Source organism: Hyla sarda, chromosome 10 (assembly GCF_029499605.1).
Source record: "Hyla sarda isolate aHylSar1 chromosome 10, aHylSar1.hap1, whole genome shotgun sequence".
Classification (NCBI taxonomy): Eukaryota; Metazoa; Chordata; class Amphibia; order Anura; family Hylidae; genus Hyla; species Hyla sarda.
The window spans coordinates 13,834,584-13,844,298 of NC_079198.1; positions in this window are offsets into that span (position 1 = coordinate 13,834,584).

The following is a 9,715-nucleotide window of genomic DNA, read 5'->3' on the forward strand; positions in this document are numbered from 1 at the left end:
TGACGTCACGGGCACGCTCTCAATGCAAGTCTATGGGAAGGGGCGTGACGGACGTCACGCCCCCTCCCATAGACTTGCATTGAGGGGGCGTGGACGGGACTTCACGAGCCTCCTGCGCTACACCCGACGCTCTAAACAAACACCAGGTGCAAAAGAGAGATCGGGACTCCACAATCAGACATCTTATCCCCTATCCTTTGGATAGGGAATAAGATGTCTAGGGGCAGAGTACCCCTTTAAGTATAAGCAATTTGGACAAGAAACTGGTGGAGCTTATTTTGAAACTTTTAGACTCCACCCCTAGACATCTTATCCCCTATCCAAAGGATAGGGGATAAGATGGCTGATCAAGGGGTTCCCGCCGCTGGGAACCTCCACAATCTCGGCTGCGGCACCCCAGACATTTGGTGCACGGAGCAAACTTGCTTGCCGCATGCAGGGCGGAGGCTTGTGACATCGCGGTCATACCCCGCTCGCGGCATCACGGCCACACTCCTCATTGCAAGTCTATGGGAGGGAGCGTGACGTCTGTCACGCCCCCTCCCATAGACTTGCATTGAGGGGGCGTGGTTGTGACGTCACGAGCCTCCGGCGCTGCACTCGACGCTCTAAACGAATGCTGGGTGCAGCCTGGAGATGGAGACCGCCACGATGACATCTTATCCCCTATCCTTTGGATAGAGGACAAGATGTCTAGAAGCGGAGTACCCCTTTAAGTTTTGCTGCCTTTCTGTACCTAATTGGGTTTATTTTATGGTTTATTTTAATCATTGTTCATCCTAATAGATAACCGCTCTGATACTGACGTTCTGCATTCGGTGTGAGGTTAGCGGATGGATGATTTGCAATCAAAGTAATGCATTTCCTTATCAGATAAAGTCATTTCTGTTTTTATTTCTACTTGTGTTTTTTGATGTATGTTTTTTTTTGTTCATCTGGTGTTACTATATAAAATATAAGGCAGGTAGGGTTAGGCTCTTGCACTTTATGTAAACAGGTCAAAGGTATTTTGGATAGGCTTTCAGGGTAGTATGGATAGTGGATAAATGTAACACGTGGGGGGATTCCTTTTCATGCCCAAGCGTGTCAGCATCGGGTATAATATGTTATAACTTTGTTGTTATAATGAAGGTTTCTTGCAGTCCCACAAGATGGTCTCATTTTTGTAGTCAGAATATACACTCACTGGCCACTTTATAAGGTTCAAATGCTTGTTAAAGGGGTACTCCTGTGGAAAACTTTTTTTTTTTTTTTTTTTTTTTTTAAATCAACTGTTGCCAGAAAGTTAAACAGATTTGTAAATCACTTCTGATAAAAAAAAAATTGTAATCCTTCCAGTACTTTTTAGGGGCTGTATACTAAAGAGAAATCCAAAAAAGAAATGCATTTCCTCTGATGTCATGACCACAGTGCTCTCTGCTGACCTCTGCTGTCCATTTTAGGAACTGTCCAGAGCAGCATATGTTTGCTATAGGGATTTTCTCCTGCTCTGGACAGTTCCTAAAATGGACAGCAGAGGTCAGCAGAGAGCACTGTGGTCATGACATCAGAGGAAATGCATTTTTTGGGGGGGATTTCTCTTTAGTATACAGCCCCTAAAAAGTACTGGAAAGATTAAGATTTTTTTAATAGAAGTGATTTACAGATCTGTTTAACTTTCTGGCACCAGTTGATTTAAAAAAAAAAAGTTTTCCACGGGAGTACCCCTTTAATACAAATGACTAATCACCTAATCACATGGCAGCAGCTTGATGCATTTAGGCCAAAACGGGTCAAGACAATTTGCTGAAGTTCAAACCAAGCATCATAATGAGAAAGAGAGGGGATGTAAAGGGGTACTCTTTTTTTTTTTTTTTAATGAACTGGTGCCAGAAAGTTAAACAGATTTATAAATTACTTCGATAAAAAATTATTTATGCTTCCAGTACTTATTAGCAGCTGTATGCTACAGAGGAAATTCTTTTCTTTTTGAATTTCTTTTTTGTCATGTTCACAGCAGAAGACCACTCTCTTGAAGGTAGTGTTCCTAATTAGAGATGAGCGAACTTACAGTAAATTTGATTCGTCACGAACTTCTCGGCTCGGCAGTTGATGACTTTTCCTGCATAAATGAGTTCAGCTTTCCGGTGCTTCGGTGGGCTGGAAAAGGTGGATACAGTCCTAGGAAAGAGTCTCCCAGGACTGTATCCACCTTTTCCAGCCCTCCGAAGCACCTGAAGGCTGAACTAATTTATGCAGGATAAGTTATCAACTGCCGAGCTGAGAAGTTCGTGACGAATCTAATTTTCTGTAAGTTCGCTCATCTCTATTCCTAATCTCAGTTTGTTACCTGTATAAAAAAAAACCCTGACCACAGAATCAGTCAGATTCCAAACTTTCCACCATGTCCAAGACCAAAGAGCTGTCCAAGGATGTCAGGGACAAGATTGTAGACCTACACAAGGCTGGGACGGGCTACAAGATCATCGCCAAGCAGCTTAGTGAGAAGTTTACAACAGTCGGTGCAATTATTTGCAAATAGAAGAAATACTAAATATCTGTCAATCTCTCTCAGTCGGGGGCACCATGTAGGATCTCACCTTGTGATGGTTCACTAAGTGTTAAAGCCTGCAGGGCGGTATTTGTGGGAGGGGCATGGGCCTATATAAGGACCACAATCCCCTTCTTCGGGGCGTTTGTTGTGTTTGCAGGTTAACTCATACATTCGGAGGGAGAGGAGTTCGTGTTTGTGGTTTCGTACAAAGTTAGTCAGTCGGCCAGGATAGGAAAGCGCTGTTACCCCATTAATATGTGATAACAGCATGGTTATTTTCCACCCGCCATGGCTTTTTTTGCATGCCCGCCGTGGCTTTACCTGTCATTACTACACTCTGTCCCACGCTGTTTGCACTTAATCTTTGGTGGTCCAGGCTTGTTATTTACTTACTTACAAATTCGGGGCCCCATCTTCCAACACGGGGTCTGCCCCTTCTCAACTCCGCTCCGCTCTGTAGCACCGCCAGCAGCATTGAGCCTCCGGGTGCTTCACTGGTGCTCGGCACGTGTCATTATGAGTGTCTGCCTCTGCTCTGTGAGGGTGCGCACGGTGTTTCCCTTCCCCGGCTCTGTGGCAGCAGGGTCTGTTGCTGCAGAGCGGTAATTCTGCTTAGGTGGAGACACAGCAAGATCACAGGGCCGCAAGTTGCTTTTTCAAATGTAATATGTTATTGTATTGTGTACATATTAGTATGTAACACTATGTGCTCAATTGAAAAGACATGCAGATGGGTATAATTGGGTATTTCCACAGGTGGTGGTACACTTCAAGGCCCAAACTGGCTTACTTCTCAGCAGGTGTCCTATTACCCCCTAACAGGGTACAGGGTTGGTCTCATCAACTTGCCACAAGGGATGTATCTTATGGTCATAGTTATTGTTTTTGTAGTTTGGATTCTTGTGGTTCATTCTGGGACTTATTCATCACCAGCGTTTTTCCAGATACAGGTGTGTTAATAATATATATATATATATATATATATATATATATATTTATATACATTTACATACGCAAAAACGCAGGGTACTTGCATTTAGTATTACTGGTCTGTTCCAGAGCAACATTACAGTGTTCATTAAGTTCATTATCTGCTTCGCATAGTCAAATCTTTAGAATATCAAACTGTCTCATCTTACCTATCTCATTTTCACGTGGGACTTACTTATATCGTATTTTCTGACACTCTTTCAGAGCATTACCACTCACGCTTGAAAAAATATAAAATAAATAAATTAAATATATATATATTTTACAAAAAAAAAAGGCTTAGGTAACTTGCCCACCATACCTGACTCACTCTTCAGGTGCAACTTACTTACATCACATTGTTACTGACACGTTTTCATAGCAATATTGTTTACGTAATAGTTAGCATAAGTGGCTTGCCCATCATACCTGACACGTCTTCAGGTGGAAGTTACTTGCATTATACTGTTACTGACACGTCTTCAGAGCAATATCGTTCACATAATAGTAGCATAAGTGACTTGCCCATCATACCTGACACGTCTTCAGGTGGACCTTACTTGCATCATATTGTTACTGACACGTCTTCAGAGCAATATAGTTTACATAGTAGTAGCATAACTGACTTGCCCATCATACCTGATACGTCTTCAGGTGGAAGTTACTTGCATTATATTGTTACTGACACGTCTTAAGAGCAATATCTCATACATCTTGGCACATTCATAGTCCTCTTTACAATGAAAGAATAATAATAATAATAATAAAACAATACATACTGGTCTTACGCAACTTCAAGCTTTCGGTCAAAGCATGGCACTTTTCATTTCAGTCATTTCAGCTCAAATCACCTGCACGCTTTCAATGACTTGCATCATTACATTTCATTCTTCATTTCTTACTTTTAGTTATAATTGATAATTGTTGTTTCAGGGCATAGCTCTTGGGGACGTTGCTTTTTGAGTTTTGGAGGTCAGTTGTAGTGTGTAAAAAAAAAAAAAAAATTTGAGACTGTTTGTTGCACTAGTTCTTATATGGTGTATAGTTCTTATCAGTGTCTCATTATGTTTTTGTTTGTCCACCGTCACCCGTTATTGGACCGGACAGGTTATTGGTCAGCATGTCTAATGCTTCTGATATCGAGAAGACCTTGTTGATTCCAGAGACTCCGTCTAGGGCTTCGGGGAGAGGCAGTGTCTCTTCATATCAAGTATGGACCATTCCTAGAATCATGGAGGAGTTGCGCAGAAGGGGAGTGCCTTTTGCTGCAACAGCTAGGAAGGCTGAGCTGTACAAGCTGCTGATGGATCAACCTCCTGCGGGCCCTAGCTGGGTTGTGGAACTGGGATCAGAGAGAGCTCTTAGTTTGGGCAGCTCCACCAGATGATGAGCTCCATGCTGTCTTCTATGGCTGGTTTTCAGAACAGACTTGAGTGTTTGGAAAAGGACAGGGTAACCCCCTGGTGCCACCAGTCCAGGAGGTTGCAAGCCTTCCCTCGGTGCCAGTAGCATCCCCATCAAGTGCGCCTATCACAGGTATGGTCTCAGAGGATCTAAGCATGTAACACTGTATCCAATGTGCCTTCCACTTTCAGACCATACCGGAAGATCGGGTGGGCATGCCAGTTCCCTTAGTCTGGGTTCTAATGATGGACTAGTATTATACAAAAAAAAATGGCAAATTCTCAGGCCATCAACACTAAGAGGTCCTACGATGTAGGATGGAATAGCTATCAAAATTTCATCAAAACGCATAAGGCAGCTGATTCTGATCATATTGAACTCATAGTGTGCTTTGTTGCTTTTTGCCATTATAACTTGAAATTATCCCATAGTACCATCAAAATATACCTGGCGGGGGTGCAGCATCATTTGTCTATGCAATTCCAGAGCAGATCTTCGTTGTTCACCACTCATCTGATCAGGGGCATACTGAAAGGCATTCGAAATAAGACAGTCACCAGACCCCCGTCTCGGTTGCCAGTTTCAGGAGAGGTTGTTTAGAAACATGTCCGATGTATTAAACATATCCCCCTTTGGGTTTGTAAACAGCTTGGTAATCAAAGCAGCAATATATTTAGCCTTCTACGGGTTCTTAAGGCCAGGGGAGTTCTCCAGTGCCAACCTCAAGTCCCCATTAGCCTTAAAGAATTAACATGTACGTGTTAACTCTAATGTCCACCAAGACTTCTAGCGCAGAAGTTCAGGTACGGTATTTCCAAACAGATCATAAGTGGTGTCCTGTACATGTTTTCAATACCTTACTCATTGCCCTAGCGGCCAGGCCTGGTAATGCACCACTGCTTCCCTTTAACAATGCTGCTTTAACAACCAGTAAGTTTATTAAGCATGTTCTGTGTGTAGCGAAAACCCTTGGGTCACAATCCTGCCTCTCTTTCGGGGCATTCCTTTAGAATTGGAGCTGCCTAGGTGGCATCACAGTACAAGGTCCCGGCACATGTTATTAAATCCATGGGTAGGTGGAATTCCTCCTGTTATGCAAGATATGTACCGAACCCGCAGCATGAAATGTCACAAGTGTTCAAAGTTTTGGGTATGTAATGTTGGTACAAAATAAATGTTCATTATACCTACTTGTCTTGCTTTTTGCCCTCTACAGGTGTGCTCCCGTTCGCGTTATTCACATATACAATGTCTCTAGAGCCAGATGTTGCCGAACTACAACTCCCAGCATGCTTGGAGTTGTAGTTTTGCAACATCTGGAGGACTACAGTTCACAGAGCACGAATACAGTGGTTCCCAATCTGTGCCCTTCCAGATGTTGCAAAACTACAACTCCCAGTATGCCAAAACTGTCCAGGCATGCTGGGAGTTGTAGTTCTGCAACATCTGAAGGGCCAGATGTTACAGAACTACAACTCCCAGCATGCCTGGACAGTAAGTGCATGCTGAGGATGTGTAGTTTTGCAACATCTGGAAGGGCTTAGTGGTCCCAAAACTGCGGACCTCCAGATGTTGCAAAACTGCAACTCCCAGCATGCCCAGACGCCAAGGGCTGTCTGAGCATGATGGGAGTTGTATTATACAGGGTCCCAATGCAGCAATGTATGTCGCTTTACTGCGACATGCATTGCTGTAAAGGGCCCGACCGCGGCTGAAGATCCACTCACCTGTCGCCGCCGCCGTCTTCATCGCCGGGATCCGGGTCTTCAGGGACGAGGTAAGTACCGGGGCCGGTCCCCAGCACTCCCCCGTCCCCCACCGCGTCCTCTGGTCTTCCTCCCGTCCTCTCCGGACTTCCAGGGGCCAGGCAGGACGGGAGGAAGTAACCGCCCCCCCCTCCTGCGATTGGTTGGTTAGCTAACCGACGGATCGCAGGGGATAGGAGGAGGTGGCAGGCTTGCCACCTCGCTCCTATACTTCAGCATGGTCCTGGCTGTCTGTAACAACCGGGATCATGCAAAATTACCGGGCGCTCGGGTCCCAGTGACCCGATCAGCCCGGTATCGCCGCAGATCGCAGGGGCGATTTCCCTCGCGATTTGCGACGATCGCCGACATGGGGGGCCTACATGGCCCTCCTCGGCGTTTGCCCTGGATCCCTGCTGAAGGATTTCAGCAGGAATCCGCTTACGATCTCCACCGGGTGAGCGGCGGAGACCAGGAAAAGACCATGACGTATGCATACGTCATGGGTCCTTAAGACCCAGGGTGTGATGATGTATGCATACGTCATGGGTCCTTAAGGGGTTAATTTTAAGCCCTGAGCACAAGTGTTAAAGCCTGCAGGGCTGTATTTGTGGGAGGGGTGTGGGCCTATATAAGGACCACAATCCCCTTCCCACCCCTTTTTTTTTTTACTTTCTACTAAAGGGTATGCCCTCTATAGGTGTGCCCCTGTTCGCGGTCATGGCACACCTCAAACCGCTTGTTATAAGTATATGGTATTTATTTGTTGTGTATGATGTTTCAGGTAAGTACTCATGTTATAAGCCCTGAGCACAATTATGAGAACAGTGAGGAATCAGCCCTGGACTACACAGGGATCTTGTCAACGACCTCAAGGCAGCTGGGACCATAGTCACCAAGAAAACAATGGGCAACACACTACACCACAAGGTCCCCCTACTCTAAAAAGCTCATGTACAGGCCCATCTGAAGTTTGCCAATGAACATCTGAATGATTCAGCAGGGGATCAAGAAATGTTTTTCTTCCTTGTATATATACACCTGAGTAGATATACGTTACATGTTACTGAGTAAAATGTAGGTATAACTAAAAATTTCTAGGTATATAGAGAAATAAATACATGCTCTTTTAAAGATGCAGATAATATTGATATAAAATCATTGTATACATAAAACATTAATTGTAAAATTGTAATACTGTATGTCCTGATGTGGTCAAATATATATATATATATATATATATATATATATATATATATATATCTACACACAATGGGGGAAATGTTTCAAAACTTGTGTAGAGAAAGGGTGGTGCAGTTGCCCATAGCAACCAATCAGATTGCGTCTTTCATTTTCAGAGGTCTTTTTTTTTTTTTATGAAAGAGGCAATATGATTGGTCGCTATGGCCAACTTCATCACTTTTTCTCTACACAGGTTTTGATAAATCTCCCCCAAAGAGTGGATAGATGTATAAGCCTGAAAAAATGAGTGGGGCTTGTACCCCAAGGCGGGGCGAAAGGGCTTTTTGGGGTACAAAACTAAACCACAATAGAATACAAACACATATGAAGAGTCAGTTTCTTTCAAGATTCTGATTTCATTAAAGAATTACTGTAATCAAAAACAACTATTGACACGTTGATGCCTAGACTTCTATGCAGAGACATGTACGGATTTCTCAGCCGTCTGGGGAGGGCAATGCACCCCGCTTCCCCGGCTAATAACTCACAATCACACCGGGTCTCCAGAGTGACGCGTCTCATCAATATGTCAAAAGTTGTAACACTTTAAGATCATGAAGTTGAGAGATAGAATTGTAATTGATTTAATGAGTGGTGGATCAATTTTTATAAGTTATATTCTGTGGCTTCATTGAGGCCGTTCGGTTCAAGGGTATTGAGTTCGTACATCCAGTAAATTTCTCTCTTCTGTAAGACATCAAACCGGTTGGGAACATATTTCTCTGTGGGCGTGGCCTAGAAGTCTGAGAAGTTACAGTCATGTCTTTATACAATTTGTGATACGAACCCTCTGATGACATTTGAACAGTGTTTATTGATATTTACCACAGTACATGTATTTTTTTTTATTGGTTTTTATTGGGAATGATGCATTTGTACTGTTGGTGGCTCCATGTTTTAGATTTTGACAGCACATTGGGACTGTTGTAAGTGGTTTACCTGGTATGAGTATTAGCCTACAAGGGGCTACAATATTTTTACAGTCCGTGCCTATCTGTAGATGACATTGGGGTTTTTACGTGAAGCAGTTTCTTCAAGAGGGGGTAACTTTGAAAAATGTGCCAGTGTTTTGTTTTTACTCTTTTCACTGACATATGTAGTTGGTTGAAGGTCGTAAATAAACATGCATCCAAAGTTTTTGTTGTTATTCCCAATCTTTTTGGGTTTGGGGATAAGACTCCATTCACCCAGAGTGTCCACAATATAAACCACAATATAAAACCAAGCACCAGAAAAAAGCTTTTTTTTTTCACTCAGCAATGAACTGGCTTTCATAGTGAGATGAACTGTGTCCTGGAACGTTTTTTTAACAACCCAAGGTGAGAGTCCAGATCTAATGCAGAATCAGGATCAGACTCACAAGATTCTTCTTCCAAGATGGGGATTTATACAAGCATGGAAAACAACGGACACAAAAACCTGAAGCTGCCCCTAAGCAGGAGCCTGCAACTTAGGTGCTAGCAGAGGCACCACAAGTCCCAGAATTGCACAGTGCATGGGTAGGACAATGACAATATATCTGTGTGTGGAGATGATGGGGTGATAGAGCAGAGCCTGGACTGGAGCATGGCTGGAGTAAGTGATAACTGTGAGGATAAAGGGGTTATCCAGAAAAAAAACATATATATATATATATATATATATATATATATATATATATATGATATCAACTGGCTCCAGAAAGTTAAACAGATTTGTAAATTACTTCTATTAAAAAATCTTAATCCTTTCAGTACTTATGAGCTGCTGAAGTTGAGTTGTTCTTTTCTGTCTAAGTGCTCTCTGATGACACCTGCCTTGGGAACTGTCCAGAGTAGAAGCA